Raw genomic sequence first — 10,107 nt, 5'->3', positions numbered from 1 at the left:
AAATGAAACTAATAATAGTCCTTATTATCTCACAGGATTATTGTGAGGGTTGAATTTACAATTCGTGTAAAGGGTTTAGAATAGAACCTAGCACAAAACAAGTATCCAGTAGCTGTGTGCTCACGTCATTGTCACCAGCATCCCTGTCCCCAGCTTCAGCTCTAGGTCACCTTGCCAATGACTGGTTCTTGTTAGGACTTATTCAAAGATCAAGGGTTTCTGTTTGGGATTTTGTTCTTGTTGTTGCTGTTGGGAGGGTGAGAACATTTAAATTTTACTGTTAGCAAACTTCAGTTATACAACATTGTGTTATCAACTGTAGTCACCATGTTATACATTAGATCCTCAGATCTTATTGATCTTATAACTGAAAGTATGGTCCTCTTACCAACTTCTTTCTATCTCCCCCACTTCTCAGTCCCTGCCAACCACCTATTTACTCTTTATTTCTATGGGTTTGACTTTTTTTTAGATTCCACATATGAGTGATAGCAAAAGGTATTTGTCTTTCTCTGTTTGGTTTCTTTCACTTACCACAATGCCCTATGTGAGGTGATAGATGTGTTATTTAACTTAGTGGGGGGAATCCCTTCACAACCTATATGCATATTGCTTACACTTTAAATATCTTACAGTTTTGTCAATTATACATCAATAAAGCTGGGGTGGTAGGGAAAGACAAGACTTAATAAACGCTGGTGAGGATGTGGAGAAAATGAAACCTTTGTACACTCTTGGTGGGAATGTAAATTGGTGCAACCACTATGGAAAATGGGGTGGAGCGTCCTCACAAAATTAAGACTACCGTATGATCCAGCAATCCTACTTCTGGGTATCCATCCAAAGGAAATGAAATCAGAATTTTGAAGAGATATTTGTACTCCCATGGTCACTGCAGCATTATTCACAGTTAGCCAAGACATGGAAATAACCTAAGTGTCCACATATGGGTGAGTAGATAAGAAAGATATGGTATACACACACACACACACACACACACACTAGAATATTACTCAGCCTTAAAAAAAGAATAAAATCTTATCATTTGTGGCAACATAGATAGAATTGGAGAACACTATCCTAAGTTAAATAAGTCAGACAGAAAAAATAAATAAATAAAAATAAATAAATAAATAAATCAGACAGAGAAAGACAAATACTGTATGATATCACTTACACATGGAATTTTAAAAAGCCAAACCGGTAGAAACAGATTGTAGCATGATGGTTACCAGGGGCTGGGAGGTGGGGAAATGGGGAGATGTCGGTCAATGGCCTCAAACTTTCAGTTACAAGGAGAGAAAGCTCTGGATACCTGATATACAGCATGGTGACAACTGTATTATAGACTTGAAAGTTGCAAAAAGAATAGATCTTAAATGTTCTTGCCATAAAAAGGAAATGGTAATAATGTAAGGTGATGGAGGTGTTTACTAACCCTACTACAGTGATCATTTTACAATATATATCAGTATCAGATCATCATGTTATACATCTTAAACTTGCACAATATTATATGTAGATTAAATCTTAGTAAAGCTCGGGGGGGGGGGGAGAACATAGATCAAGTGAGTGAATGAGCCAGGTATGAGATAAACAGGAAACCCTCATCAACAAGAAATATTTGTGAGAACCTGCTGCGTTTGGTGCCCTGTGCTAGCTGATAGGATGCAGAGCAGCTGCCTTTGCAGGGCTCATACTGAGTGTAAGCAACCAACACCTTCAGGAAGAAATGATCAAAGGGCCATGATATCCCTGATGGTATAACAAGCCAGCCTTCCTGGAAGAGGTGAAAGTTGCATGAGGCATAAAAGAAGGGTGGAAATTTGGCAAGTATCCAGAAATGGGGGTGGGACTAGGGATGGAACATTCTGGAAAGGGGATCCATGAGCGCAAAGACCCAGGGTAGGAGCGCATGGCCTCTTGGGAAGACAGTGAATGACACACAATGACAGGTGCCAGGGTTTCTCTACAGGGCATTTTTTGGTGAGGTCTCAACCTACCAACGATAATGCTATGGACTCAAAATGCCTGGGGGCACTCACCTGGGCCTGAGTGAGCTGCCTGTAGACATCTCCCTTTGCGAAACCAACATTAGGACTCCCTTGTGGTTCTCATTACGATTGCAAGACACCCTGCAGCAACAACCATCAGGAAACTAAAAAAAATAAATAAATAAAAGGATTATTGCTTACAAGACCTGGAAAGTAATTACACAGCACACCCAGGGTCACACAACGAGGTCACAGGTGGAGAGAGAGCCTGTCTGGATGGGGGTTCTGTTTTTATTGGGGTCAACGTTGGAGGTCGAGGTTTTCTCAGGCTCACTTGTTATTGGTGAATTTAAAATATACAGGTGGGAAAAAAATAAATAAATAAAATATACAGGTGGGAATTTAAAGCACAGAGAAGAGAAAAGACAACTGGTCCAAATAGTTATCAAAATCAGTCATGATCTCTAAAACAAAGAAGCCCCAGTTGGAGGAGTTCATCTGGCTCTTTACCCAGCCTGTGGCCAGTTAAATGTTTATTCCAGATAGTGAGGTCGCAGTCTTTGAAGTGCATGCCTTGGTTATCAAAGCATAAGCCAGCCCTTGCATTACAAGAAAGAAAAAAGAAAAAATTGTCAGGGCTTATACCACAGGAATCTTTGCCTGAAGCTGGCGAGAGAAGAGAATTAGGAGACGAGGTTCAAGTTTGCCAGGGAAGGCAGAGGTCTGGGTCCACTTCCTCCTAGTACTTGAGTGACCTTGAGCAAGTATGGTTCTAAGAGTCAGTTTTCTCATCCTTACTAAGAGGCTAATACATGCCCCTAAAAAGTAACAATAAGCTAACATTTATACAGCACCTGGAAGGCAGTGGTACTCAATCAATGGGAGCTATGGTTTGTCCTTTGAGTGATGAAGAGTAAGGGCAGCTTTTTCCTGATATATATTCTTTTAATTCCAGTATAGTTACCATACAGTGGTATATTAGTTTCAGGCGTACAATATAGTGATTCCATAAATACAATGACTTCCATAAATGACTCAGTGCTCATCATAATAACTGTACTCTTAATCCCTTTCACCTATTTCACCCATCCCCCCACCTCACTCCCCTCTGGCCACCATTTGTTTGTTCTCTATCGTTGAGAGTCTGTTTCTTGGTTTGTCTCCTTTTTCCTCTGTTCTTTTGTTTCTTAAAGTTCACATATGAGTGAAATCTATGGTATTTATATTTCTCTGACTGACTTAGCATTATATCCTGTAGATCCATCCATGTTGTTCAAATGGCAAGTTCATTCCTTTTTATAGCTGAGTAATATTCCAGTGTGTGTGTGTGTGTGTGTGTGTGTGTGTGTGTGTACATCACATCTTCCTTATCCATTTATCTATCAATGGACATTTGGGATGCGTCCATAATTTGGCTATTGTAAATAATGCTTCAATAAACAGAAGGGTACACATTTCTTTTCAAATTATTGTTTTCATATTCCTTCTTCCCAGTAGTAGAATTACTGGATCATATGGTAAACTGTTTTTAATTTTTTGAGGAGCCTCCATACTGTTTTCCACAGTGGCTGCACCAGTTTGCATTCCCACCAAAAGTGCATGAGGGTTCCTTTTCCTCCACATCCTTGCCAACACTTATTTTTTCTTGTGTTTTGGATTTTAGCCATTCTGACAGATATGAGGTGATATCTCATTGTGATTTTGATTTGCGTTTCCCTGATGATGAGTGATGTTGAGCATCTTTTTGTATGTCTGTTGACCATCTGTCTGCCTTCTTTGGAGAAATGTCTGTTAATGTCTTCTGCCCATTTTTAATTGGATCATTTGGTTATTTGGTGTTGAGTTGTATTAATTTCTTGATATATATTGGGATACTAACACTTTATCAGATATGTCATTTACAAATATCTTCTCCCATTCAGTTAGTTGTCTTGTTTTGTTGACTGTTTCCTTTGCTGAACAGAAGCTTTTTATTTTGATTTAGTTCCATTATCCCTAATATGTTTTAAGGAAATTAATGGTGGTAGGGAGACTGGATTGGAGTGGGGTAAGAGGAAAGTCCAAGAGCTAGATTTCAAGAGTGGTTCATGGGGATCCCTGGGTGGCTCAGCGGTTTGGTGCCTGCCTTTGGCCCAGGGCGCGATCCTGGAGTCCCGGCATCGAGTCCCGCATCAGGCTCCCGGCATGGAGCCTGCTTCTCCCTCTTCCTGTATCTCTGCCTCTCTTTCTCTCTATGTCTATCATAAATAAATTAATAAAAAAAAAGACAGTGGTTCATGAGTAATGTAATGCTGCTTCAAAATTTAGTGGCAACAACAGAGACTGATAGGAAGAAAAGAAAAGGACCTAGCAGAGCAAAAGTTGGTAAATAATGAAAAGACTCAGCAGTGATGTCACAGTTTTAAGAAAGGGGCGTACTAAGAGAATGGCAAAAGTGTTGGGGAAAGGGTGAGTGGTTCCATATTGGAAACCCTGATCTTCAAAAAATGCAAATATTCTATATTCGGTCACCAAACATATGTTGAGCCTACAGTATGTCAGTCACTAGGAATATAAATATAAACAGACATGGTTCCTGCCCCAGGGATTTTATGGTATCAGTGTGGGAAACAAAGACATCAACAAATGCATGCAATGAAATATAACAGATGCTTTTATCCACAGTATCAGTCCAAGTAGACCACAAAACAAGGAGGTGATTGATTTCATCAGACTGAAGTGAAAGAAGGAAGTTACTCAAGAACTATGTAAATATTCTCCAGGAAGACTGTGGGGGAAGACATGCTCCATATGGAGAGAAAGCATGAAGAAAATACCAGTGAGTGAAACATGACATGTTTTAGACTTGTGAGTCACTCTGATACTTGGAACTGTCAGATCCAGAGCTGAGGCTGGAGATGCCTAAAGACACCATGGCATGATCAGCAGTGTGGGCCATAATATGGAAAGAGGGAAAAATCAAGAAGAATGTTGTGTTGGGGGTGTTTGAACCCTAATGGGAGTTCAGGACATGGGTTTCCTGTCAGAGGAGAGTTCGACAGGAAGAATCAAGACAATTCTTCCTTTAAGGTAGGAAGGGAGGAAGAAAGAGAAGATAAAGGCATGTTGAAGTAGAGAGTGGGAAACTGACTGGCCTAGGAGCTTCACCCTTGACTTCCAGAAAAGTCAGAGGCAAGAGCATTAGTTAAAACCAAATAGTAGGGAGTAGGATAGGGGTCCATAGGTTGACAAAGGAAAAAAAAAGCAAAATGACTAATATCAGGGATGAAAGAGGGACTGTTACAACATTTCCCACAGATGTTATAAGAGTAATAAGAACATTATGAACAACTTAGACAAATTGGACACATTCCTTGAAAAATACAAGTTACTAAAACTGACACAAGATAAAATAGAAAAATCTAAGTAGCCTTTATCTATCAAATAAAGTTAATTTGTTATAAAAAAAACCTTCCCATGGGCAAAATTCCATAACTGGATGGTTTCGCTATGAATTTGATCAAAAATTTAAGGAAGAAATAATATCAATTGTATACAAACTCAGAAAATGGAGAAAAATGAACATTCCCACTTGTTTTATGATGCTAGATTGACCCCGATACTAAAACCTGACAAAAATATTACAAAAAGAAAAAAAAAGGACAAGTCAATATGCCTCATGAACATAGGTCCTTAACAGATTATTAGCAAATAAAACCAGCAATACACAAAAATATATGTCATGACCAGGTAGGTTTATCCTAGGAATGCAGGATTATTTGAACAAACTCGTTAATGTAATACACTACATTAACAGCATAAAGAAGCAAAACCATGAATGTTTTTGTACGATCCAAAACCTGTTTATCATTTTTTAAAGTCTGAGCCAAGTAGAAAGAGAAGGCATTTCAGATAAAGTACCTCCATGAAAAACCTACAGCTAACACCATATTTAGTATAATTTAATACACATTTCCTCTAAGATGAGAAACAAAGCAAGGATGTCCACTCTCACTACATTTATTTAATATTTTAGTGGAGGTTTTGGCCAAGGCAATAAAGCAAGATAAAGAGTAAAAATCACAAGGATCAGAAAGGAAGAATTAAAATTTTATGCACAGATGATGTGATTTTTAATCTCAAGTAACTTACGAAATAGCAACTGGAATGAATAAAGGAATTTAACAAAGTCATGAGATAAAAAAGCAATACTCACAGATCAATTGTATTCCAATATACTAGCAGCAAAGCATTGGAAAAAGACATTTTTTAACATTTTCATTTATAATAAGGCCAAAAAGCACAGATACTTAGGAATAGATTCAACAAAAGATATATAAGAACTATGTACTAAAAACTGCTTTAAAAATACTGAGATAAAAAAAAATACTGAGATAAGGAAGACTTAAATAAATGTTTTTGTATGGGAAGGCTCAATATTGTTCAATTGTCAATTTTCTTGAATTTGATCTACAGGTGTAACACGATCCAAACCCCATTTTCCAGCAGACTTTATTTGTAAAAATTGATAGGTTTATCCTAAAATTTATATGGAAATGCAAAGGACCTAGGATATTCAAGGCATCTTGATAAAGAAAAACAAAGGACTTAACACTACTTAACTTCAAGACTTGCTATAAAGCTGGTATACCATCTTCAAGACAGGATGGTAGTGTAAAGGGATACATATAGTTCAATGAAACAAAATAAAGAGCCCTGAAATAGACCCACGTGTAATATGATCATTTGATTTTCAATGAGGAGCCAAAGCGACTTAGATAAAGCAGTCTTTTCAACAGATGTGGTTGGCACAACTGGCTATCAATATGGAGAAACATGAACACTGATCCCTGTCTCACAAAATACACAAAATTTAATTTGAGATGAATAACAGATCTAAACATAAAAGCTAAAACTATAAGGCTTCTAGAATAAAACATAGGAGAATATCTTCATGATTTGCAAATGGGTGAAAGTTTCTTAGGCAGGAGGTAGAAAATAATCACCATCAAAGAAAGACTCATAATTTAGGTTTTATAAAAATTAAAAACTTCTCCTCATCAAAAACCTAGTTGAGAAAATGATGGTGTGCAGTGACTGCGCACAGTGGCCTCCTCAGTAGTGTATGCAGCCTGTTGCTCAGAGAGGTTGTCCTAAGGTACCTTGGGACCATAATTTCCAGTGGACACGCATGTCGGACCTCATGATATCCCCAGTCTAGGCTCCAGAAAAACTCATAACAGCCTTGGGATGAGAGCAGGAAGGAGTGGTCAGGATTTCCTGGTATTCAAGGTGCCTTTGGAAACTTCAGGGCACAGTGGCCATGGCCCACACTGGCCAAGTCATCATGTCCGTCTGCACCAGCTACAGAACAAGAAGCATGTGATTTAAGCCCTTCACAAGGCCAAGTTCAAGTTCCCTGGTGGCCAAATGACCCACATCTCCAAGAAGTGGGGCTTTACCAAGTTTAATACGGATGAATTTGAAAACATGGCACCTGAAAAAGTAATTTATCCTGGATGGCTATGGGGTCAAATACATCCCTAATTGTGGGCCCTTTGGACAAATGCTAAGCCCTGCACTCCTGAGAGCTTCTACACTGCTCCTCCTTATTCACGCCCACCAATAAATCCTACTTCCTATCGAAGAAAGAAAATGGATAACAAGTCAGAGTAGGAGGAAATATTTGCAAAACCATGTTCATTAAAAGAATTATATCAAGTATATATAAGGAACTAAAACACAATAAATACACAAACAACTTGATAAAGAAAAGGGCAAAATATTTGAACAGACACTTCAAAATAAGGTGGATATGCTAAGTGTATGCCTGTCCTATGACCAGCAATTCCACTTATGGGTAATTACCCAAAAGAAAAGAAAACATACATCCACAAAAATGCTTGTACAAGAATATCCATGGAAGCTTCATTCATAGCAGCCTCTAACTGGAAACAACCCCACATAATGGGAGGAAATGGATAAACAAATTGTAACCACTATTCAGTGACACATAAGGAACAGAGTACTGACACATGCAACAAAATGGATGGATCCCGAAAACATGATGAGTACACAATATTTGGTTCCGTTTACATGAAATTCTAGAAAGGTTTTTTTTTAAGGCAAACTGAATGTTTCTGCAAGATGAGACAATGATTGACTAGAAAGGGGCATGAACAGACTTCCTGTGTGATAGGAATGTTCCATATCTTAATAGGGATTTGAGTTACACATGTGTAAGCATTTGTCAAATCTTCTGGAAGAATATACTTATAATCTGTATATTTTACCATTTCACTGATACAAATTTCACACCCGCTGACACACACACACACACAAAGAATCACAAGCAAATACTGAATTCTGCTTAATGAGTGAAGATATTGATGGTCTGCATCTTACTTTAAAATATACCAAAAGCAAGATGTTTTGAAGGGTACATATAGAGATAGATCTTTGAAGGAGATAGAGCAAAATGTTCACATTTGTAGAATCTACATGCGGAGTAGTCAATTATGAATACTCAACAATTCTTTTCATTTTTAAAATTTCATAATAAACCTTTGGGGAAAAGGGAGTCAAAAGAGGGGATGCAAAGCTGGTCAAGAATGGAAAAAAAACTCATAACAGCCTTGGGGTGAGAGCAGGAAGAGGCGGTCAGGATTTCCTGGGTGAAATTAGGGTTCAGCTGGGGTTCTACAGCTCTTGTGTGTCAGAAAGCCAGTCAACATGAGTCCCAGCAGTTCTGTCAACAGTCATGCCCAGCCAGCCTAATCACAACTATCCAATAGGACATCTGAGGACAGCATGGTGCCATCATATCTCCCATTGAGAGTGTCATCTCCATAGGACCAGAGGCTCCCCAGTACAGGGATTAGATATCCCCTATCAGACTAAGTGCTTACTTTAAATAGGTCCTAGGTCTTCCTCATCATACCAGGAGCTTCAATAGGCTAGAAATTATGTCTTTTCCATCAGCTTAGGAACTCTCTTAGGATGGGGACTAACTCTACCATCAGAAGGCCTCCTTGGATGTATCTGACAATTTGATAGGGTCTTTTCAGAGGGCTGCCAGTGGTTTCCTATATTTCCATGATTCCCAATTGGGTTGTGCAGGCTGAGTGCACTCAGCAGAGAGTGAGGGAGGAGTGATTGACAGTATCCAAGTAGGAACGCTCTAACTTCAATCATCCCAGAAGCCGGCACTCACATTTAGTCAGGGAAAAGCAACATTAATTCAGTGTAGTGATTGAGACTTTACACGCCCTAAAGTGAAGAAATTCTAACTTGAGGTTCCCCCAGCAACTGTAACTGGGCAACATCACCCCCAGGCATTGGCAGCAGGTCACAGCGCTCAACAGCTTATTGGGCAGGTGGAAGCACATCCGCCTTCACACACCTGGGCTCACAGGAACTGAGGGTGGGGTGTGCCCAGATATCTAGAGAAAGGAGGATGGTACTGAGGCCCCAAGGAAGAACAAACAGGAAAAGAGATGGGGGAAGAGCCAAAGTGTTTTCTCTGCTTCTCTTTTATAGAAGACTCCATGAGACAACTAGTACGTCTCCTCCATATCTCATTTTCTCTCTATCTCTCTCTCTTACTCTCAATCTCTCTCTCTCACATCCCCCTTCCACACCGTGCATCTCGTAAATACACAGATACACAGCTTAAAGTGTGATTCATGTTCTCAAGGGTAAGTTCCCTAGCAATTGATGACACATTTGCAAGGGTTACATGATTGGATCCTAGACACTTGGCTAAGAAATGGAACAAACTTGGTTATTGGATCTTGTATACAAGAACTATTCAACTCCCATCCTTCAAGTCACTTTCTCCCAGAGCCTCCTCCACACTCTGGCCCCTATAAGTTTGATTAACTTCCAGATTTTCTTTAGGACTCAGTTTCTAATGTGATAATACAGCTTGTTTTTATTATTCTGGGTGAGATAGAAAGAGAGCCATTAAAGTAGGCCATGAGAACTAATCCCCCATTTTCTATGTCAGAGTTTTTCAAAGTGTCATCCTGTGTTGCTTCCAGCGATAGGAAACTAAATAACCTAAAAGGTCCTTCACTACAAAACTAGCTCCTGCAAAAACAGACTTAAGTGCATTTCTAGGGTCAACGTAAGT

At 39.1% G+C, this 10,107-nt stretch overlaps 1 pseudogene; it reads left to right on the top strand.

The window, feature by feature from the left end:
• The first annotated feature begins 7,045 nt into the window (after positions 1-7,045).
• Positions 7,046-7,148, top strand: LOC129518293 (small nucleolar RNA SNORA70; annotated as a pseudogene).
• The last annotated feature ends 2,959 nt before the right edge of the window (positions 7,149-10,107 follow it).

This window comes from Nyctereutes procyonoides, unplaced genomic scaffold (assembly GCF_905146905.1).
Source record: "Nyctereutes procyonoides isolate TBG_1078 unplaced genomic scaffold, NYPRO_anot_genome, whole genome shotgun sequence".
Taxonomy (NCBI): Eukaryota; Metazoa; Chordata; class Mammalia; order Carnivora; family Canidae; genus Nyctereutes; species Nyctereutes procyonoides.
This window is presented reverse-complemented; position numbering and strand designations above follow the sequence as displayed.